Below are 24,536 nucleotides of genomic sequence, written 5' to 3'. Positions count from 1 at the left end.
GGTGTTTCAAGTTTAAGACTCATCCTGTCAGCCACGTATGAAGGTAGCTGTGTTACATAGTGTGAATCAGTTAAAACAGCACTTTGCAGAACCTGATGAAACCCCAGACTTTAAAACCACACCCCAGCCAACATTTCCATACGAGCCTTATAAACCCTCTCTACCCAGGAGATGCACCAAACTGATTTGATTGCCTGCTCTCTTCTGTGAGAATTGCATATTTAATAGATTTCTTGCAAAAGAAAATATGTGATTTGTTTGTATGGATGCTTTGCTCTGTTTTTAGGCCTTGAAGAACAAGTCACTGGTCCTGTTAGTGTGGATGTGTGCCCTCCAAAATCCTCTCCTACAGGTTCCAGCCCTTTGTACCCGACCCTTCCAAATGAAGCTATTAGTTCAATTGTTCTCTGTCTTCCCAATCCCAACTGTTTATCATCTTTTCACATGCTAAGAAATGTCACAAGAGATTAAACTCTGTTGATGGTTGTTAACCATTCAATTGATAAAATTCTCTAAAATGTGATCAAATACAAGGCAGGAAACTATTAGATCGGATTGGCTTTGACCTTGTGTTCCCGGATCTCTGTGTGTGGTGGTAAGAGGAGGGAAGTGGTGTTTGGGACTTCTCTGGGTTGCTGTGCGGGTTTGAGGGTTGTGGGTATCAAAGAGGGGGTGTACCCTGGATCCATCAGTTGCCTGCAGTGAGACCCTGTGGGATCTACTCACATTGTACTATTCGAGCAGATTTCAGCTCTTTCCTATAGACGTGCACTGGAGCCTGCTCTGTGCCAAGCACAGGCAGCGAGGAGAGGCTGTCTAGGTGTTGCCCCACCACAGAACACTGGGTGGAGAGGGGGAAGGTGCACATTCCCCAGGGAGGTCCATCTTCCACTGGGCCCTGCCTTTGATTTTTCAAAGATCAGATGAAACCTGTCTTCAGATAAATATTACATGGGCTCTGGAGGGTTAAAGGCTGGCTGACCTGCTTCCCACCCACCCCAGGAGAATCTGTTTTTCTGGAAAACCATAGACTTCGCATAAAGAAAGTATGAGTGGCCACTCAAGGTGGGACCCCGAACATCAGGTGGTGCATGAAGCACGGGGTGGGGGTCCTTGTGCTGAACTGCAGAGGCTGATACATCTGTCAGCTGCTAAATAAGTGCCTGGGCCAGAGACCCTTCTCCATGGGCAGGCAGACTTGAATGAGAGGCTTTCTAAGAGGGCGGGCATGCTCTCAGATGGGAGTGATATAAGGTGATGGGCTTCTGAGTTTATCAGACAGCTAAAGAAACAGACTTTCTCTCCTCTCTGAAAACTCTTACACATGTCTCAAGGCCCACTCAGTGCTGCTGAAAAACCAGCCTCTACCTCAGAACAAAGCCTGTCCAAGGAAGGGACATGACCTTTGTCCTTGGAAAGACCCACAGAGCATTCCTAGGCACATTCCCACCATGCTAAGTTGTTTATCTACAAATAACAGGAGAGATCTGCTGTGCCAGGTGTCCCTAACTCAGTCAGGCTAGGTGAGGACCCATAGCAACCCCCTAGCAGCCACCAATCAGCATGAGACAGGGAAATACCTGGGATGCCAGATGACCCTTCCAGTAGTTTATGGTGTTGGGAAACCATGTATTTCAGCATGAATACCCCTCTTGGCTTAAACCAATCAGTTCAAATGAATCCCCCTCTTGTAGTAACCAATTACCCCTACCCCACTTGTTTCCTCCAGTGAATGTGCTAATCATGTTTTAGAGTTGTTATTTGATTTCCCCGCGGTGTGTGATGATTTGCTAAGGGATACTATGATGTATGTGAAGTCCCTGACCTCTCCAAAAAATGTATAAAAATGCTGCAAACCCTGGTCTCGGGGCCTCTCAGCGTCACCAGTTGCTGTGAGTGCGCACAGAGGACCGAGCTAGCTCACAATAAACACCTCTTTGCTGCTTACATTGATCTTGGTCTCTGGTGGTCTTTTTGGGATCCCGAATTCGAGCATAACACTGCCTCATGTGTGGTCTTTCATGAGTGGATGTGTTGGGTGAGAAATTTAGCAAAGGTTCCTTTGAAATGAGGGAGGGAGATGGGAAGAAGTTATGTAAGGGACCGGCAAAACGTTGGAGGAAGAGACCACAAGAGACTGGCTTCATGCAATAAGCATAGGGGGATTTTTATTGAGCATCCTGATTCAGCGCGCTGAGGCTCCAGGCTCACTCAGGAAGGGAGAGCAGCCCAGAGCCCAGAGCAGGGGTTGAACAATGCTTAAGTACACTTTTTGGGGAGGGTGGGGGCTTTGCATACATCATAGTCTCCTTTAACAAATCACCATACACCGTGGGAAAATCAAACAACAACTCCTAGACTTGATTAGTACATTCATTGGCGGGGACAGGGCGAGCTGGAGTGATAGGTCATTCCTAAGGAGGGGGTTACATTTAAACTCATTGGTTCAGGCCCTGTATGTCTCCGTGACAAGCAGCACAGGGTCTTGAATGCTTAAGTGAGGAGTTACACAGGATCCCAGACCATAAATCAACTAAATGGCCAGTAGGGCCTTGTCCTAACTGCCTCAGGAATTTAACCCATGCTTTGCAGTTTAGAAGCAGGTTTACAATGCCTGGTCCTTTACATTTTAACTCAGGCTTTGCCGCTTAGAAACTTCACCCTTTCAGTTACAGGGGAGATGATGGAAATCCTACATTAAGCAGAGTGATGGCAGCAGACATGCTGTGCTCAGCAGTTTTAACATATGCAGATGGTTCTCTAGTTCAAGGTGCTGGTGACAGGGAAGTGTCCTGGGCCACTAAGTCCTCCATTAAGCCTCTCAAAAATAGTTTACTGGCTGCTTATATATGCCACACCTTCTGCTAGGAGCTGAAATATGGCAGGTACAAATACACAGTCCCCAGTCCCAAAAGAGAGACCGGCCTTGAACAAGCCACACAACTATAGGGAAAAGCACAACCATGAAATAGTTAGGAAACTGCACACATGTGGTACAAAGTGTAGGACTTGACCTACTTTTCTGAATTGGCAGGTTTCCCTCAGGAGACAAAGCTTCTGTTGACCCCTGAGGTGCACCAGAGTTGCCAGGCAAGGGTGGAGAGCCCCCAGGCACAGGCTGTAGAGGGGACTGAGATGGCAGCCTGCCGCGTCTGGCCACAGAAGCCGAGTCCGGCGAGGGACGGTGGGGTTAAGAAATACACAGGACACCAAGGTTCTTCATCCAGGAGGAGGCGTGTGTGCACTTTATTTCCAAATTTGTTCCCCTTAAATATCCTTTTTTAACAGCTGCGGGAAATTACTCAAAAGCGAGGAGGGAAGAGTAATAACTGCGTCCTTGGGTTACCACCACCGCCACTGTTCCCTATCAGGAGGCTCGAACAGGTCAAGATGTTCCCGAGAGAGACATGTATGCTGAGGCAGATAAACAGGAAACCGCAAGCCCGCATCACGGCCTTGTGAGCTGGCCACATTGACATGCAGAGCAAAGAAGTGGGGGTTGAGTCCCCAGGGACCAGGGCGGGCCTGCTACCAGCAGCAGCCCACAGGGGAGTCCCACTGGCCTGTTGCTTTGGTAAACAGTGTTGTAGGTGAGCCTTCTATTCACACTCCTCCTTTTCTATGTTCCTAGAGAGGAGGGTGTGGATGGATGAGCAAAGAAAGCCTGTGAATTTAAAAGGGCTTCTTTGTTGCAAGGCTTTTCAGAGTCTTGGCTATTTTGTTTCCACTCACAAAGCTGCAGGGCCTGGAGCTCCAGGACCTGTTGCAACCCATTGCAGCTGGCTGTGGGAGATGTGGGTTTGTCCTGGATGCTACTCCACCGCAGGGTTCCCACAATCAAGTGGGGAGTTTGGGTTTACCCCAGCCTCTCCTTTCACCAACAGAGGGAAATGGAGTGCAGAGGCAAGAAAGACACCAGTCCCAGGTCTTCCTTGCAGGATACGAACTAGAAACTTTTTTTGCATTCACTTTAATGCATGATTTGATTAATTTTTGTTTAGCTACTGATTTTTGTTTAGCTATTTCAGGAGCAGCCACCTCCACCTACTAGGTTCTGTTGCATTAAAACCACAACTCGTAACAAAATTAGGGTACATCTCTTATTTGATCCCTAGCAGAATGCCCTGGCAAGGAAGCCATCCTTGGAGCTGGCCATATTCCAGTTCTGGGATTCCACACTGGGGACACCTGTTCTGAGCAACTTTATACTTCAAAGAAAGCAGCCATCCCTTGATGGCACCTAGAAGGGCCCTGGCACTTGTCCCATGCTAATTAATGCTCTGCCCATGCCAAGGTCAATATTCAGTGTCTCCTTTTTGTGTTGTAATAGTAGACAATACACAAGAATTTTTTTTTTTTTTTTTCCTGGTGCAGGAGAGAACAAAAACATGTGAGACCTAAGAATGTTAATTAGAATTTCTCACACAAAGACTCACTGCTGCTGCTCCCTTGGGACAAAGGGAAGGGAGAGACATTTACAAAAAATATAAATAGATAATCCAACATGAGAGTGTTCTATTATTTATAATCTCTGTAATGACGCCTTGGATTTAAGAGCTGTAATTAATTATGAGCCATGATGAATGGTCAAGGAAGAGCCAATGACCATGGCCCTGGTGGTGACAGCCTACTCGGATGTGAGGACATCTTGTCACATTCAGGCTGCTGATTTATTAGGCACTCACTCTTACCCATCGATCTTGCAAAGAGAAATTGCTATAAATATAGAACTACTACAGAGAAATCCATCCAGGGTAGTAAGAAGAGGCGACGGCCCCAAATGTGGATTTTCAAGTTTAGTCAGGGAGCTGCTTCCCTGCGCAGTGAGCACACTGGGGCCCATCCTGGGCCTGACTTGTCCCCCCAGCCTAGCACAAAGCTGGGCCTAGGGGAGATGCCTTCAATTATTTTGAAATAATTCTTTGAATTAAATAGAGCCAAGTAGGATCTAATTAAGTTTAAAGAAAAAGTGCAGAAAATAAAAGTCCCCCAAATCTAGGTGGAAAGAAATTCTCTCAAATTCTGAAATAATTAAGGCACAATTATTTAGTCCAGAAGCCCAGAATTGGGAAGGCGTGTGACAGTGCATAGGGAACAGAGAGGGTCGAAGGGACCACATATTCCAAAGAGCTCATGCTCCCTCCAGGATCCAGGGAGTGGGAGTAGGAATGGATTCTTTTACGTCTGATTTTGAAGCACAGAACAAAGATCTGTCCTAGGAGATGCTGCTTCCGTCTTAAAGCTGGAAGGATGCTTCTTACGACGACCTTCCTTCCTAACCTGTGAGACTTAGAGACCGGATCATTGCCCTTCATGGGCTAGTTGGTGTGTTTCCCACCTTCCTGGACCACCCAGAATCCAGGCAGTACTTTCTGTTCTTTGAAACCACAAAGGTGGCACCATGGCACCCAGGCACCATGAGACCTGCCCGGCAGAATCCTGTGGATGGCCAGTCTCCAGGACAGGAGTCAGGCTACAGCTGTCCTGGCTGTGGCAGGGGACCACAGACGCTGAATGCTCAACACCAGGACTTGCTCCCAGGTGGCACAGCCACAGCAACTCTGGAAAAAGGAGCCCAGTGAGGGACAGGTGATCAGGGCCACAAGACTGAAGCTGGCTGGGAGGACTCACACTAAGGGAATCCTCTCCCACCTTGGTCCAGAGGCCACATCCTCCCACCTCTTGGGATAAAGATCAGGGAGTGGGGAGGAAGAAGAGCCTGGGAAGCCATCTTCTCAAAGGAGAAGCAGAGCCGGTGGAGCTCTGAGGAGGAGTCATCAGCGGCTAGTGATCAGCCATGCCCACTGCCCAAGCACATGCAGCAGACAGCCATGCAAAGAGGTCCCTGCAAACCCTGAGAAAACAAGCTCTAAACAGACACTCAGTGACACCCAGATGAACAGAACACCCAGGAAATGTAAGGGACCACTCTCCCAAAGGAGTCAGGGGCCACGTCTGCATCAGGTGTTAAAATCGTTGAGAGAGACAGAGTGGGGCTAAGGTCAAAGTTAGGATCTAAGATTTTGGCAGATATTGAAAACTTAATTTTGCCTTAGATCATTTAGGTGGTTGTGATGCAATTAAACATGCATTTAAACAGATTCTATTGAAAAACCAGCCTCTATCTCAGAGCAAAGCTGTCCAAGGAAGGGACATGGCCTTTGTCCTTGGAAAAACCCACAGAGCACTCCTAGGCACATTCCCACCCTGCTAAGTTGTTTATCTACAAATAACAGGAGTGATCTGCTGTGCTAGGTGTCCCTGACTCAGTCAGGCTAGGTGGAGATCCATAGCAACCTCCTAGCAGCCACCAATCAGCATGAGACAGGGAAATACCTGGAATGCCAGATGACCCTCCCAGTTTATGGTGGTTGATAACATGTTGGGAAACCATGTATTTCAGCACGTACACCCCTCTTGGCTCAAACCAATCAGTTCAAACGAATACCCCTTTTGTACTGACCAATCACCCCTACCCAACTTGTTCCCGCCAGTGAATGTGCTAATCATGTTTTAGAGTTGTTATTTGATTTTCCCGCGGTGTGTGATGATTTGCTAAGGGATACTATGATGTATGTGAAGTCCCTGACCTCTCCAAAAAATGTATAAAAATGCTGCAAACCCTGGGCTCGGGGCCTCTCAGCGTCACCAGTTGCTGTGTGTGCGCGCTGAGGACTGAGCTAGCTCGAAATAAACAAATCTTTGCTGCTTACATCATTCTTGGGTCTCTGGTGGTCTTTGGGGGTCCCGAATTCGAGCATAACACTATCATGGTAATAATAACAAAATAACTATTGCTGGGGTACAGATAAATACAATCAAACTGTTTGCAAAGTCATTTGCAGGTGGCCCCAGTAATCCACAGGTCTCCATGTCAGATTCAAGCCAGTAATCGTCATTAATTATTTTGCAAATTCTATAAAGCCACATTAATTTAGAATCCATTATTTCTGCAGAATGTGTGACATTTATGCTAAGGTGGAATCAACAGCACCTTTGTCTTGTCTGAGATGAAAGGGTTTCCTGTGGTAAGAACAAAGAAGTGGAGGATTTAAACTGAATAAGGATGAAAACATGTTGGAAAATGGCATGTTATTTGTTCATAAATGATAATCATAACTGAAGAAGCAAAAGGTTCTATTCATCCTTCTCCCCAAAAGCATTTTGAGGTTCTCTGCCTGGATAGCATTTACTAAGTCTTAATGCACATTCAGAGTCTTAATGACATCTAAAAGCTCCCAGCATGCATTTCTCTTTGCAATTTCCATAATTCAGACTTTTGCTCATTCAAATTGGCCTTCTGATTTCATTAGTTTATATGTTGTACTCACCACCCAATCTCCTGGAAAAGGCAGTTACAGGCACTGTCTGCTGCTGGACAATCCATGGAAGGTCCTTGTTCCCTCCCTTTGGCTTTGTGACCTGGAGCCACACATCTGAGGTCTCTGTGCCTCAGCCTCCTCTTTGGTTAACTGGGGGTGATGATGAGCCTCACCCTTCAGGTTTGTTATGAGAGCTAAACAGCTGATATTAACAAAGAATGTCCCTGCCCATCTTCTCAGGAATCCCCAATTAAGATCAGCTTTGCTGGGCGTGGGGGTACACGCTGGTAATCCCAGCAACTCAGGAGGCTGAGGAAGGAGGATTGCAAGTTCAAAGCCAGCCTCAGCAACCCTTAGGTAACGTAGTGAGAACCTGTCTCAAAATAAAAAGTGCTGGGGATGTGGCTAAGTGGTCAAGCACCCCTGGGTTCAATCCCCAGTACAAAAAAAAAAAAAAAAAAAAAAAAAAAAAAAAACCATCAACTTTAATGTGTTAGTATCCTTTTTCATCAAAATGTCATGAATGGCCGTACCCCTGGTCTGTCTGCCAAGGAAACATCTTCACAGTGGATCTGCTCTCTAGCATTTGGGGATCAGTGTTCAGGGACTGTACCATTTGCCTCTGCTGCTCTAAGAAGTCACCACAAACTCAGTGGCTTTTGACATTCAGTTATGGAGGTCAGAGATCCCTGGACCATAGTGTAAGTTGGGCTGCTCTCTTCTGGAGGCTCCAGGGGAGAGACCCTTGTTTGTCCTACCAGCTTCTAGACCTCAGTGTCCACTGCCAAGTGTCCTTCTCTGATGGGCCCTGCTGCCTTCCTGTGAGAAGGACCTTAAATCAGACTGCCCTCCCAGTTGCCTCTGGAAGATCTCCCCGTGGACAGGTTCTCAGCTTAAGCACATGGGCAGAGTCCTATCTCCCATGTCAGGGAGCACACTCACAGGTTCTGGGGGTAGGAAATGGACATCTTCAGGGGACCCTTAAATGAACACTTTTAGTCTTTAGTTTCACTCCTGTCTCCCAGCCTGCTCCACCCTCCCCCAGTCTTTCTCTTCTTAGTGAACAGTAGTGACTTTTAAAGATGTATCTACAATTACAAAAAGATGGCTGTGCTACTGATAAGCTTCCAAGTCATATCAGTCTTGATTGGCATTAAAAAAAAAACTTGCCAATTAAGCAAATGCACATTAAAAAAAAAAGACAATGATGAACAAGGGGAATAAACAGATTATTCTCATTAGCAAAATAAGGGATTTTATTTTTACCAACTTTACTTTTCTTTCTTAATGCTCACCCATAAATGAGGTAAAATGAAGGCTTGGGCTAAATAATGAAACCTTCAAGCTTCCAGACATAGGGAACAGCAGAGTTGAGACAAAGGGCACAGCAGCAGGCTTCACTCTGGGCAAGACAACAATGGCCCCTATGAACTTGCTCTGGGGTCATGTGACCTTCTGTCATCTTATGCATATAAAAGAATTTCCCAAAGGGGGATCCATGGATTCCCAGGGAAAGCAAGTCACAGCTTTGACCTTGTCCTGACCTTATGGCCACCAACATTTCTGCCCCTGGTTCCAGCTCTCAGATGATTTGCAGTGATGGTCCTCACTGCCTGGACATAATCCAGGTTCGTGCAGGGGGCCACATAGGTGATGGGAAGGGGTGAAGTTGGCTGGGGAGCCTCCTCAGGCCCACAATTTTATTTATAGTTTAAGTACTTTCCAAAACAAGTATGGGCTTTCCCACTCCTGTAGAAATACCTGGCTCTCTCAGCCTATCTTTGGCTTCCCCACTTTGAATAAAAGTATAATTCTCAAAAAAGGCCTAACTTTCCTCTTAACCCTACCCCAAGAAAAGAGACCACAAGAAAGCCACAGCATCTCAGCTCCAGGTAGATGATGGTGGACGGTGGGAGGAGGGACTGGGCATTGTGGAAGCTCCCCTTGCAAAGGGCACTTGGGCTTCTCACCCTGCAGTTGGCAGCTGGGTGGTAGGAAAGAACGTAGCAGAGGAGGGCATGGAGAGTCTGGTGGCCATGAGTGTTGGGTGTTGTGCCCATATCGATGCTAAGTGCTGTCAGTGAAGGACAGGTACGTGAGGGCCCCCACCACTGCCCCCCCCAATGAAGCCCCTTTCTAGCCAGCCCTCCCTACTTAAAGGAGCTTCCTTCCTCCATTCCAGTGATGGTTCCCTGTGCCCCCTCCCTGCAGCCACACAGAGGAAGCCAGGTCTGTGCTCTGAACTAAGACAGGGCCAGAGGGTCTCCCCTCCTGGGAATCCCTGGGCCAGTCAGGAGTAGGGAGCTGGCGTCTGAGAAAAGGCAGACTTGGGCTCAGAGGTGACATGTGAGAGCCCCAAGCCATGGAGAGGAGAAAAACCAGAGTAGGGGGGGAGAGTGGCCGAGAGACGGAAACTAGACATAAATCCTCGGTGACAATGAGGAGCATGATGGGAATTCAACATTAATGACCAGTCAAACCCTCATCTGAGCACCAGGCCTTACTCTTACCGGGTGACACCATCTCTCAGTGCTTGTCTTCTTGAAAGAAACATTTTGGTTAAGAGACTTAGAATGAGCACAAGGTTGATGGAAATGGAAGCAAGGGCCTCGCTGAGGCCTCCAGGGAGAGGAGGCAGGACAGGTTTTCAGTTTGGTCTGGAAACTTCCCTCCTCAGGGGCTGTTCCTCTGCATTTGGGCAGTTCCTCCCAGGCCTGGGCCTCGGGCTCTGCGGGTGCTCCAAAGAGGGCCAGGCCTTAGGCTGGTCAAGCTCTTTCCCACCCTTCATTCTTTCCTTTCTCCTTCCCTCCCTCCCTCTCTCCCTTCCCCCTTTCTTTCCTTCCTTCCTTCCTTCCTTCCTTCCTTCCTTCCTTCCTTCCTTCCTCCCTTCCTCCCTCCCTCCCTCCCTCCCTCCCTGCATTATAATCACACATAGTAGTTGGATTCATGATGCTATGACACTCTAATTTTCACAGGACTTGACCAATCTCACCCTTTTCAGTTTTACATCCATCTGTGAAGGAGGTGGTTTTATTTATGGTGGGTCTTTCTTGCCACCGGAGGTGGAGTGATCTTCCTCACTCCAGATGGAATGAGCCTGATTTTTCCTCCGTCCATTCCCCTGTTCACGTCTAACTACCTACTTTACATTAAGACACTAAAGAGTAGGATTTGGTAATAGTAAACACTATCATAACCCTCAGTTTACAAATGGAGAACCGGCCACTGAACCACAGGGAGCCCACACTGTCACCTGCTTAGTGCTACCTCTGTGGCACATCAACTTTGTTCCTTTAGTATAACTTTTTCTTTTATTTACCAATTTTTTTGGCCTCCTATAATGAGCCGACTGCCCACCATGCTGGAAGCGCTGTAGGTGATCAGATTTTAAACAGTGGAGCCGAGTCTGTTTGTCCAGGGAGTGAGTTTGGTATCTGAGTGATGAGCAGCTTCCCAGACAAATAGATGTGTTCACCACATGCTTTATTCAAATGAGGGCTACTCTCCTCTCCACTCGGTTACTTAAGCTGAATATGACGCTCCTCTCTTCCTCATCCTGTTATTAAATTTCAGCACAACACACAAAGGTCACCCCAGCAGGAGCTGCCCCCACCCCACCGAGCTCCTGCACAAGCTAAGGAGCCGTGATGGAAACTCCTGCTGCCTGACGCAGGAGACAGAAAAGCTTCGTTTTCATAAATGACCTTGGATTAAAATTATTAAGTTTCCCAGAACTTCCCCTAGGGGTTCAAATGTGGGAAAAGCGGTTCATGAAAGGAAAGAGATGCAGCGGAGGCTGAAAAAGAAAGGGCAGGAGTCTGACTAATGTCATTAATTTTTCATCTCATAATAAGGATGAAGCATTTTTAAAATCATCTAACAAGTCAGAGAAGATACACAAATGAATGAGAGTTGCAGTTCTAACTGTACTCGGGTCCCATGCAGGACACTGGGGGCCTGTGGCCATGCCATGTGAACCACAGGCAGCCCCTCCTCAGCCTCCAACGTTGGTCTTCCTTCCAGAGAGCTCTTTTGTTAGGAAAGGGTTTACGGGAAAATTAAATGTCCAGAGGGAAGTGTATCTAAGGTAAAGCTGCATCATACCCGGACTGTATATGTTCAGGTTATGCAAAGGCAAGACTTAATGATATCTGCTCCCCAAAAGCCAGCTAACTTGTGTTCTCAGAAATAATATTTTAATGTTTTATAGGAGGGTCATGTTGTGGTCAAAGATCACACCTGGGCTCTTGGCAGAGCCTCCACTGCGTTGTCAGGGACATTTGCCCTCATCTGAGGGAGAACCAGGTTCCCCTGGGAAACAAGAGTGAGGGCCCAGTGGCCCCAAGACTCTGCTCTACGAGGCTCAAGGCTCACAGTACTGTGGAGAGGGAGACTGTTTTATATTCTGTCACAATTCAAGACTTGAAAAATAAATCATAGTAAATTTGACACCCAATTACCTTTTCATTCCTCTTATTACATTAACTAAAGTCTCAGTTTGATGCTGATACCTCCTTAGCACCTCCATAACAACACTCTCTGGCAACCAAACGCCAGATTTGGTTAGACTAACTGCATAGAACTAGAACTTAGTAACATTGTTTACGCTCATTGCATATTTGGAGAGGAGTGATCTTTTCCAAGTCAACCGGTCATATTTATATTTCCACAAGACGTACAACTTTGTACATGAACTACGCACTCACATAATGCCACATTTCCCTTTGTACTCACTTTCCTTTATGCAATACATTTGGCAATTCGTCCTCATCATGTCCCCTTAAGTCATTCTCCTTGCTGTGCAGAATTCCCCTAAGTGAACAGACCACAGGTGATTCACAGGTGGACGGGCCTCTGATGCTTCCCATTAGGGAAAGGCAAGCATGCCCTGGCTGGGGTGGGTGACCCAGAGAACATCTCTGGGAGCACTTGTGACTTTGGGGAGCATGTGCAATTATGGGTAGAGTTGCAGTTGTAGAGCCATGAGGTGCGCACATACGTGACACCAATGGATGTCTCCAGAGTCAAGGGGGCTATTCTCATTCACTCTCCATCACGGATGCAAGAAGCCTGCAGCTCTACGTCCTGGCCAGCCCTTCCCAGGTGCCTGTATTCCCCGTTCCTTCATTTTCATGAGTATTGCTTTGCATTTTCTTGGGGACAGTTGAGAGCCACCCTTGTGTTCTTGGTCACTTACCCACTTTGGCGAGGAGGCCATTAAGTCATTGGCTCATTTTCCCATTGGATTTCCTGTTACTTCTGGAAGAAGCTTGTGTCCTTATACTCCCATCTGTGTCTAGAAGAGCTGGAAACACACGTGATCAAAAGGGGACATCAGGGGGTCACATCAAGCCCTGGTAGCGTTCTGCATTTTTATAGGAATATGTAGAATTTGTGAAATTCAAGCTGTACTATGAAATTCAAGTTTTCTGTGTAAACAAAAAGAAAATTAGAAAATAACAGCAGAGGGTGTTCACAGTAAGTCTGAATTTGCATGGGTGACCACGAGAGAGGGGCAGTGGTGGAGGCATCAGCTGGTGCAGCTGGAGGACCAGAGCCTGGTGGAGAGCCTGAGCTCATGGTGAGCAGCACCTTGGCCCTGGTGTTCGGGAGGGATTGGTACTAGTGTCCCTGGGGATGCTAAGATTTAGGATGCTCAGGTCCCTAAGATGGAAATAATCGCCAAAGGAGAAGGAGAAGGTGAAGAGAAACGCTATGGATTCTCCCTCTCGCATCTTCCCACTTTCCACTGATGACCCTGACACCTCTCCAGCACGGGGATGGAAGCCTGGGAAACAGAGTCAGTGGGAACCAGCCCTTTCACCTGGGCCAGAGCAGAGGAGCAGGGGATGGGTCTGAGAACAGCACGAGGGAAACCCAAAGATCAGCCATTGGCTTCTGTCCAGGGTCAGGTGAGTTTGAAGCCACTAGCTTCTTTCCCAATTCCAGGTTGGGCTCCCGCTGCACAGAGAAGGGTGGGTATGCAACCCCATCCCATGGAAGGGATGCCCACTCCCTCCATCCCTGGTATTTCTAGGCTGTGAAATGTCTCTGGAGTGTGTCAGGAGTGGTCAGATGCAGGAAGGACAGGTGAACCCAGGGAGGTGATTCTGGTGACTGTGATGCTGTAGCCAAGACCCACCTCAGCTCACATCACAGCCCTGTGGGAAAGCAGGGCCAGGGCCCAGATGTGCGGGGAGCCCTCCCAGGTGCGCTGCAGGGCCTCTCATAATCAGCCTCCCAGTCGGTGGGCAGATGCTAGGCTACCCGAACTCCTGAGCTGACAGTGGTGGTAGATGACCCCACTGAGTGCACTTCTACCACTTAAATGTGAGGGTTAAGAGCTTCAAACCTCAAAACAAAATACTCAAAAGGCAAAAAAAAAAAAAAAAAAAAAGAAAAAAAAACCTTAAGAGTGAAGACAACCTTCTAGATATTTATCTTTACCAGGGTATCCATTCTTTCCTAATTACATGAGAGATAATTTGAGTATGGGAGAAGGAATTGGTCAGCCTGAGTGGGGCCCGCAGGAGCAGAGCCAGGTTGACACCCGTGGCCTTTCCCTTTAGCCCCATAAACCAAAAGAACCTTTATGATGTTTCCCAGGCCAATAGCCTTTATTTTGCTTTTTTGTGTACACTAAGTATACACTCATGGCAGCTACTACTAGACAAAGAATTCATCTAAGACTCCAGGGCCCTAGTGGCACATTGTAGAAGAGAGTGCTGTATTGGGGTGCCCCGAGGGAGGGGAAGAAGGGGACCCCCTGTAGTAAGGGAATTCCCTGGATCAGAGTCCCATTCTATCTGTCTTCTGTTTTCCCTCCTGATGCTGGGGATTGAACCCAGATGTGCTAGACATGCTACATCCCCAACCCTTATATATTTTTAAATTTAAAAGTCTCCACTTTTTGTGACTCAGAGATTCATGACATGTGAGTCCACTGGACCACCTGCACATGCTCCCCTCCTTTCCCCCTCAGGCAAAATACTGGTTTCCATTTAACTCACGGGTGACTGGACAGATGGGAGGTGGCCGGTCCTGGTGCCTGGGAAATGCAGCTGAGGATGTGGAGGGAAACTTCACTGGGAGTATTTGTAATTCTCCATAAATGTCCTCCGAAGGCCTCCTAGGAGCGCGTGTGTGGGTCTGCTAACTCCCTCTCCAACCACACAGAGCAAGTGACGGAAATTTTATCTTCAGGCATAAATTAACTTGGGGAATTTGGAAATATCCCAGAATATCTGTGAGTTGGAGAGGTCTATGAATTTCAATCTGTTGATATTCACAAATAATCCTGAAACACTAAAATACACAGCCTTCAGAACCCAGGACATCTGGCCCACCTGTCCTCCTTGGCTCGGCCATGGCTCGTGTCCCCTGGTGCCACAGGCAGGAGTCTTGCAGATCCTGGAGGGCAGGGAGCCTTCTGCCCAAGCTGGACTCATTGAACTCAATCAACGGAGCTGTTGTTCTGAGCCCGACACGTCTCTGCTCATTTCCTCCCTTGGCTTCTTCTATTACACAAGTATGATATTCATTTCCAGCTCTGAGTGGCAGATTCCTCCCAGCAATAGAAATGAGATAGAAGAAAGGACAGAGTGCTGCCCGGCACTCCCTGGATGTCCCTTCTCATTTCACTGGCCTCAGAGCAAACACCTCAGGCAGCTGGTGGTTCGGTTCTCACCAACCTAGTCAATGGCAAATGGTGGCGCTCCATCCTGGGCCATTCTCACTTAGCACAGTTTTCTTCTGTAATGTTTATTGCCCCATTCCTTGATTCCTGGATACACTGAATAGGGACCTTGAAGGATGGGGGATTCCTCAGGCGCCCCCTATGAGCACACAGGGCTTGTACACCCAGGGTGGCTGAGGGGGACAGTAACAATGGCAAGGCAAACAGAGCCCCTGACAGAAGAAGCATGTCCAGGTCCCTTCTGTAGAACCCCAGGGCAAGCCTACATCTCCTAATGACTTTAACCCTGGAAGGAGAGGGTCACCTGGGGCAAGGCACCCCAGAGCTGAGACTGGGCACGTACTCTTCACTGATAAGAGCCCCGGCCCCAGCAGTCTCAGCACATCTAGCTAACTGCCATTGAAGAGTGGCAGTGTAAAGAGGAGAACCTTGGGATGCTGGGCATCTGGCCCTCCCACCACACGCAGCCCCTGAACCTGGACATTGTCTCTAACTATCACACCTACCCAAGCACTGCTGTGTGGTTTCCCTGCATCCAGGGAAAACTGTGGCCTCAGAATATAATTTCAGGTGAAAAATAAGGAAGGAAAAAGAAACACTGACTTATGTGGTTGTGTCACCTCCTTCTCCTCCATCATCTCACCATATCCAGGCCCCCATCTACCTGAGATCAGAGAGCAGTGTGCATCTGAGCAGTCCTCAGCTGGCTTTCTGAACAGTGACCACCCATAAAAACGTCATGCAGTCTGTTTCCCTGGGGAAGTTGGGTCCACCCTAAGCCCTCCCCCTATGCAGTGGGAAGGCCCCAGCCACCACCTACACCTGGCTGTGGAGAGTGGTGAGCACACACAGGAGTCCTTGCTCTCTGCTTTCCAGACTGATTAGCTGCCACAGCAAAGCCCAGACCAGGTGACTTAACAGAAAGGTCTTTCTTGCAGCTCTGGAGGCTGAAGTCCAGGACCTGGGTGCCAACACTGTCAGGCTCTAGTGAGCACCTCTTCTTAGTTTGCAGGTGGCAGCCTTCCTGCTGCGTCCTTGCACATAGGACAAAGAGACAGAGCAAGCTGTCCCTTCTTAGAAGGGCAGGAATCCTGCCACAGTCATCACACTTATGACTTCATCTTAATTTAATCACTTCCCAGAAGTCCCATCTCTGAATACCACTACATTTGGAAGCAGGACTTGAATACACAAATCTCAAGAAGAGCACAACTTAGGCGATACCAATTGCAGTCCCAGGTATTGGCATGTGGCAGGTCATTCAATAATCCATGAATGAATGAAAGAAAGACAGTCTCTAACTTGCTTTTCCTCTTTTGTTGGGACAAGCACATCTGTGTTAGGCTATATTTTTTTAGCTGATTTCTTTCCATCAATACTCCCTTATAAACCCAGAGACTACTTTCCAGAAATAACTTAAATGACAGGAAATCAAATGAGATGTCTAAGACAAAACAAAATGATAACCATCCTCATGAAGACCATGCAGGTAGACGGGCAGATATGTGGACTTTCCCGTCCTCTCCAAAGCCCAATGCAGCCAGTGAGATGGCTCTGGGAACCGGGGCTTTCCACTGCTTACTCCTCAAGTCAGGGGTGGTGGTTCCTCAGAGCCCCTGCAGTTGTCTAACTCCAGTGTTAACCTGGTGTGACTTTAAACACCTGTAATGACTGAAATGACTCCCTTTCCTTGATGGAACCCAGGCAGATGCTCCACCCCAAAGGACACGTTTTGTATACGTTATGTAACATGTTTGTTCTACGGGGGTCTTCTCCCAAAATAGTCTAACCTCCACCTGTCTGCCGGGACTAGCTGTGGTGCTAAGGTCTGAGCTGCTATTTGTACGAATCAGTGGGAGTAAGACTGTCAGTGGAAAGCACTGGATGAGCAAAGATAAACACTGGGAATAAACACACACAACAGACTTCACTGTGCACACCTGCAGATGCAAGGTGTGGACGCCTCCTCCGTCAACAGTCACCGAGACCAAAAGCATGTGCAGTATTGAATTAAAAGTCTGAAGGCGCGTTCAGAACTTTTTTAGCTCTCAACAGCCTAGACCCTTGCCAACTTTTGGACGCTCCTTTGCAGGATGACCTTAAAGGAAGGATGGAGGAGGGGGTCCTAGCAGGAGCCCTCTTACACTGCAGTTATTGCCAAAGAGGAAAATGTTGCCCAGAAAGATACGCCCTCATGTCCGATTGGCCAAAATGAGTCACATGCCCCAATCCTTGGCCATTTAACAATAAGGGAGTAGTGTGATGTGACTTGGATGAGGCCAATCTCAGCCATCCCCTGGAGTGCCAGCGAGGCTGGTGCTGCCAGTCACTGCAGGCTTCGACCTGCTCAGCCGCAAAGGGGACAGCACTACACCGGGACCCAGGTGACAGGAACACTAGAGCTTAAACAGCACCAAGTCACATGATGACGGTGACAGCTCTTCCCATTGCACAGGCCTTTGGGTTCTTCTGCCCCACCAAGACTTAGTAGTAGGATGATGTTCTATCTTCAAAGCCTCCCGATCCTCTCTTCTGACATAAAGGAAGCAGAACTCTGGTCTGAAGCTGGAGGCGGCTAGGTAATGGTAATTCGTGTTCATCTATTGCATTTATCTATTTTTACATATTAAAATGGTTAACTCACATTAATTATGCAGATGAATGGGCTTCTCTGAGACACTCTGCATGTGCACCTCCTGCTTTGTTCAATGGACGGCATTCATTTCCATAATTACACCCTATTCTTGAGAAGTGATAATGGCTTCCCATTTATACTATTGATGTAGTTTAAAATGTCTTTTTAAAATAAATTTAAGTAAAATGAGACTTTTAGAATAAATATTAAGGAGATAATAGAACAAATATGGTAATTGTGGAGAAAATTATAAGAATGTTCAAAGAGTGGGAACAGGAAAAGGCCATCTGAGGAAGAGTGGGAAAGAAGGTTCTGGAGGGTCCTGGGCTTATGGTGTGAGTAGACCTAAAGGACAGCTGGAAACTGTCTCTGATTAATTACTAGAGCAAAGAATATGAAAACACAAGCCCTGTTCTGGTCTTTCTTCCCTCAGACAGCATTCTGACACACCACTATGGATCCCCCAACATAGAAATTGTTGTGATTTTAATCATCAAAATATTGTGTTTTTTTTTCAAAATTTATTTGATCCAACATTGGCAGTTTCTGTTAACGGCTGCCACTATGGCAGGATTCTGACAACAGCCTGACATGCTCCAAGTCCTATCAACCATCTATTGATTTCTTGTTTTCAAATTTGGAATGACAGATGAATCCACAGGCTGATCTTTGTGTATATAACGTGGGCCTCTGCAGACATATACAAACATGCGATTTTAATCACATTTCTTTAACTTTGATTCTTCCAAATAAAATATGTAAAATCCATGGGCATCCCCAGTATCTCCTGCCTAGGAAAGCCTTCTGCTTTTTCACACTGTGGAACTGAAACAGGCCTGGAGGCATATAGAAGTTGGCTCTGGATAGGACTCATGCTTACAGTGTTTCCACTGGCAATGTGTGACAGCACCTCTGGAAATGCCCAGTCTCACTTGGGGATGGTGTGTTTTACCACCAACAGTCCCCCTTCCCTGTGACCAAGGGCATCACAGTGATGGAGACCAGCACTCCTGGTCTGGAGCTGGCCCAGATACCTCCTTGCCCTGGGTAGAGGCTTCCCAGCAGAAAGGGCTGAGCCATGCAGAAGGGACTCAGCACCACCAGCGCCTGGAGAAATGTAATTCCGGTGGCCAAGGGCTCTCTGTGCATGTCTTTAAGTCTTTCTTTCTTAGTCAAAAAACAGATTCCTGGGCTTCAGACATCAAATCCATTGTCTCCCAACCTCGAAAAGAGTGTGCCTAGAAAAGGTGAAAGGAACATTTTCTGGAAAGACCTGTCTTGCTTTACTTGCAGGCTTTTTCTTTCTCCTGGTTGTTTATGCTGGCTTCTCTATTTCTGTTTTAATTTTGTTTTTTCTTATGATTGTTTTTGTCTGTTTTCCTTCCCAAAGTGCCACTTGTGACTTCTTCTTTTACCTCATTGGTCAGTACCAGGTCACATGCCCGCTCTTAGGCCAATCCCAGACAATGGGCACCTGTACCACATGTCTGGCTCCAACCAAACAGGTGTCATCTCTTGGGCCTGTTTGTTTGCACTTTATTTTCCATTTATGAGGATGATAGAAAGCAGAAGAGCCACTGACAGAGTCTCAGGTAGGATCCTTGAAGTCTGACTCCTAGTTCTTGGCTGATTTCTGCAGGAAGAGTGAGTCTGTTAGAGCAGAATGCAGGACAGAGGAGGGAGAGAAGACACTTAGAGCTGCCCTTAGCTCTTCTGCATCTCCACTGAAGGCCGCTCAGTCCAGGCCAGATGGAGAAGTGACTCTGCTTAGGGCATAATTATGTACCTTGGGAAAGCCATTGCTGTACGGGTGCCCCAGTTAACTTGCCCCCAGAGCAATTGACAGCTCAGTGCTCCTGTTTGGCATGAGATCCTGATGCAAAGCTCCTTTATTTATTTTTTCTCTTTGGTGAACAGGAGCACTCGCTGGCCATTCAAAACCAGCTCAGAGCACCCTTTCCCTGTCTGTTCACTTTCATTTTTTCAGTGAAACCTGTGTTGAGAATTGAGATTAGAGGTGTAATGAGATTCCCTGCCATTCTAATTGATGAAACATTAATTTTCTATTAGTTATAATTTGAATTATTAAAAATTTGAAATCAAATATAGAGTAATAACTCAAATATGGTGCCTATTATGTCTCAAAGAAAATTAAAAACATCACACCACATTAATTTTTAATAAACCTGTTTAATGACTAGATAATGTGAAATTGTCTCTATCTTACCAGATCAATGTAAGGTCAACATAATTAAACAGGACTTGTTTATTTACACCTTGGAATTGTTGTGGTACTTCTATCCATTTTACATTTTATCTATGAATTTGAAAATATTTTCTTTCTTATGAGATATTTTCTTGATTTATACCTTATCCTTATGCAAATTAGTATTAATTTCAAATGAGAGGTATCTGAATTAGCAAAATGTGTGGATCATGAAGGAATTTTGGGGAGCAAATGAATCTGTAATCAAGTCTAGGTGTGCATCAAACTCTGTCTGGTGATTCCTCAGCTATTCTACATTTTGTTTCTGGTAGAACTCACCAGCTGAATAGGCTTTCCGAATTCCTTGGTCAATGCCTATGACAGAAGTATGGTCAAAGGTACCTGTGGGGAAATTTCATGGGCACTTCTATGTTGTTTCATAATTCATGAGAGACACGTGTAGAAATCTGACTTTGTCCTTCTTTTGAATGTGCTTGTATGAAGATACATTTCTGGGAGCTCTGGCAGTCATTTGGGGGCAAGGACTGAGCCAGTAAAAGGACCATAGTTAAAGAATATGGGGGCTGGGGATGTGGCTCAAGTGGTAGTGCGCTTGCCTGGCATGTGTGCAGTCTGGGTTCGATCCTCAGCACCACATACAAAGATGTTGTGTCCACCGATAATTAAAAAATAAATATTAAAATATTCTCTCTCTCCCTCTCTCTCTCTCTCTTTCTCTCTCTTTCTCTCTCTTAAAAAAAAAAAAACACAAGGATGCCCTCCTTAAAAAAAAAAAAAAGAATATGGATCAGCAGGATGGAAAAGCCTGGGTGCCTGAAGACATCGCAGAACTTCTGGAAGAAATCCGCAGTCAGACGGCTTCAAATGTCTTGTCATCTGAGGTTATAGAACCCTGTCTTGTGAATCCTTCTATCAGAATAGCTGTTTCTTAGCACAAATGCTCGGTTGCACTGGAGGACTTCCAATGCACCTGAGTTCTGAAGGTGAAATTCCAAGTACTGTCGCATGCAGGTGTGGAACATATTTTGAGTTTCCATGCAACTTCCCTAGAGACCTTAAAAATTGAAGAGGAATTGTAACAAATAGGTATGTAAAGCATCTCCTCCAGCTTCAGCACCAAGGTGACCATAGCCCAACTGTGCTCTCTTTGCCTGGGTAAAGTCCACCACTGGTGTCTCAAACCAGCCTCATGAGTAAGTATGGAGGTTCTTCACCCTTTTCAGGCACATGCAACCTTGATTACTTCAGGGCATTTCCTGCATCCCACGTTGCCCATTCTATTCACCACATCAGAGGTCTGACCTGGCTGTGTGAGGCCCACAGTTTCAAAAAGGAGAGGCTGACGAGTATAGTCAAAACCATAGGGATCTGCTACTGAGTCATGGGAATGAGACATCTGGCCTATTTCTTTCTATTTCCAGTAAAAAGCACAACTTCCACAATATTTTGGAATCTCCCATAAGAAAAATATTTTTAAAAAACATTTCTTATTGTCAGTTTTGGAAGTGGCCTGCAAATAAACCCCAAACTCCTTTAGCAAAGTGAAAATATAAAAAATCATATTCTAGTTCTAATATATCCATTCTTTCCCCAAGAAAACAAAACTTAAAAAAAAAGACTGAAATGGAGCTTTCTCAATATTTTCCATGATTTCACTGAGCTTATAAAATGTAGAGGTTTTATTAAACTATAGACCATGGCAGACAAAGTATAATTTAGGGAGATTAAATGAGCTGGATGTTATATGCCTCTCGTATTTAAAGCATTAAAAAAATATCGAAGTAATTGGAAAATGATGTCTTGTGGACACCAGGCTATTTTTCAGCTGAGCTGCTAATAATCAGTCTTCACAATGTTCCAGATGTGTGTGTTTTCCTCTAATAATGGGGAGTTAAAAATAACACTTCTTATCCTTCCTCCAAATGATGACGGGCAGGCCCGCTGCCACCAGGCTAGTCACTGGAGGGAATGCCATGGGTGTCTCTGAGCAGCTCCACAATAAAATAAATACGAGGCTTAACACATTATTCAAATGCAATCTTAATTACTCCAAAACTTGCTCCAAACTTTTCCAAGTGAGCTCATGATAATGAGCTCCTGGGCTCTTGTCTCTCCGCTCATGCCTTCCTTGCTAAATGGGCTGTAACTGGACGCGCTGCTTGCTGGAATGTTGATCAGTCCTGAGTTGTTTTTCCATTCAGGGCCTTGGGACCTCCGGGCTCAGCTACTTTCCCTGCTCTCCTTCCCCCTCCGTCTTCTGGGTGAGTGTGTGAGGCTGGCACGTGCTTCTGAGCTGCGTCTAAGATTTTGTGCCACATGTGATTGACCTTAAGGTTTATGTTACTTGGCAGGAGTGGAAATGCCCCCGTCCCTTCCTCCAGCAAAAGTGCAGCAACTCTCCTCTCCTATCCTAAGGGGGGTCTGCCTCTGGCTGGGATACTGCTGTGGGAGTATATTTGGATTCTTCTCTTCTCCAACTTTCAATCTTTTAGCTTTTTTTGGCCCCTGGGCAGGGAGCTGAGGGGCAGTAGGGTGGTGGGAGGTGTTAGAGGCTGTAAACAAGTCTGTATGGCGCCTGGCATTTTGCCAGAGGGAGTGGTTTGTGAGGTGGTGCCAGCGAGCCATTAAGTGTAGAGATTTCTTATTGGTTGACTGCTGTATCTAGTTTATGTTAATTAAGATAAGCTGTGTGGAATGTATACATACCTCTGTTGTCCTACAATAAATGGCTCCTACTCCTGCTGTATCAATGTACACAAGTTGTTCGCCCCCCCCCCCCCCCGCCGGTTATTTTCGGTTATTTTGCTGCAGCCGGGCTGCAGCAGGGATGTTGTACTTAAAAGCAGTGGGGTGGTACAGAGAAGGAAGCCACGGCCCTGCACTACCTTTCATAGCTGAAGCAGTCTTGTCCTCCTGTCTAAAGGGCAGAGATGCGACCTGCATTTGGGGTCACTGGGTTGAGCCTGGGCTCGGAGGAAGACTTGGATCCTGGTCAAAGTTCTGCCAACCCACTGGGTGGAGGGCAGGTGCTAGGAGCCAGCGTTCCCACTGCAGAGTGAAACAATGATATTCCAACTTCCTTGAAATGAGAAAATACAGGACATGGGAAACACTGCACATGTTAAGAAGAACCTGCAAGTTCAAGTGGACCTCTGCCCTGTCAATAGTGAGGTCACACCTCGAGGACAGGCCAAGCCCTCCCTGAGAGAAGAGCAGTAGATCAGGGTTTCTGGCTGAGCTTTGTCCCTGGAACAATGCACCTCCAATCTGTTCCCCACCAGTGATAGGGACGGCAAGAGCACCCTCCCTGTGACACAGGAAAGAGAACTAATTCTCTTTTCTCTTCCAGGTCCCTCTCCAGTTTACTCAGTGGGGAACTCTACTCTGCCCTGACATAAATGAGGTTCCCTTCTCATGGTTGAATAATTGACCACTGTGGAGTAAAGGATTCCCTTTGGAGGAGGCAGGTCTGTCCTTTGCCCTCATACCTGGGAGGCAGCCCCTGAAGTGAGATTTCTATCTCAGGAGTGATCAGAGTATCTTGGTTTTTTATATTGGCCCATTGGGCCCTCTGATAGATTATGCTGCCAAGTTGACTCATGGCAGGGCTAGGCCAAGCCAAAAAGGCCAGTGCTTAAAGGTTTGGGATTTGGAGCTAGGTGACAGCACCGTTCTCCTTGCAGGGTAGGTGCTGGGAGCTGAGTTCCTTCATGGTTCACTGAGGCATGCAGACAAAACGAAGCCCCAGGAGAATCTCTAGACCAGAGGCTCTGGTGAGCTTCCCGCTGACAATGGCCTCTGTGTATGGTCACATGCCAGAGCTGGCAGGGGGGACCCTGCCCAGGACTCCAGGGGGCACAACAAGAACTTCCCCCTAGAGCCCTTCCTAAGCGTCTGTTCCTTGGAAGGTTCTGCTTTGCATCATTTGCTCTCATCAAACAGCTCCGGGGACTAGCACCTTTCCCGAGAACTAAGCATCTCTCCAGTGAGCTTTCAAAACTGAGAGTGGTTCATAGGCAGCTGGTGTCTGAAGTGTCTTTGGGGACAGGCCCATCGACCATGATGCTTACCTGTCTCTTTATTCCCATCCATGGCCAGCGTCTCCCAGGGAGTCCCCAATCAGCCTGGTGCTTCTGATTTCACAGCACCCCTCCCCCTGCACTGCCTCGCTCTGCCTCTGGGCCGGACCCTGTAGTGGGAGGACTTCTTGATTCTTCTCTTTTCCTGCCCGTGGCCTTTTAGACATTTGTTGACCTCTAGAACGTGTGTAGGAAATTGAGGGGCAATAGGTCAAATTGAGAGGAGGACTTCTTTAAGCTGTTAACTTGGTTGAACAGTATCAAGCTCTATGAACCTAGTACGTTTGACCCTGCTGCTTGGTGTCCTCAAAGTTCTCTGCTAGGCCAGGCTCATTTGCAGTTGCAGGGGCTGAGTGGACAAGTTCCTGGTGGACCAGCAGCTGCGAGCGCCTCCTTTGTCCCTTGCACAGACCTCCACCTCAGGCTCCTTCCTCTGCGTCCGCCTCCCTGCACAACACTCCTCAGCAAGGCCCAGGGGAACGCGTCGTAACATTCGCTGAAACCCACATCTTCCCAGGAGCTCAGAGTGAGTCCACTTGGTCCAAGACAGTGGTCTAGCTGGAGTCCATGATGGACA

Source organism: Spermophilus citellus (assembly GCF_964194105.1).
Source record: "Spermophilus citellus genome assembly, chromosome: 3".
Classification (NCBI taxonomy): Eukaryota; Metazoa; Chordata; class Mammalia; order Rodentia; family Sciuridae; genus Spermophilus; species Spermophilus citellus.
This window is presented reverse-complemented; position numbering follows the sequence as displayed.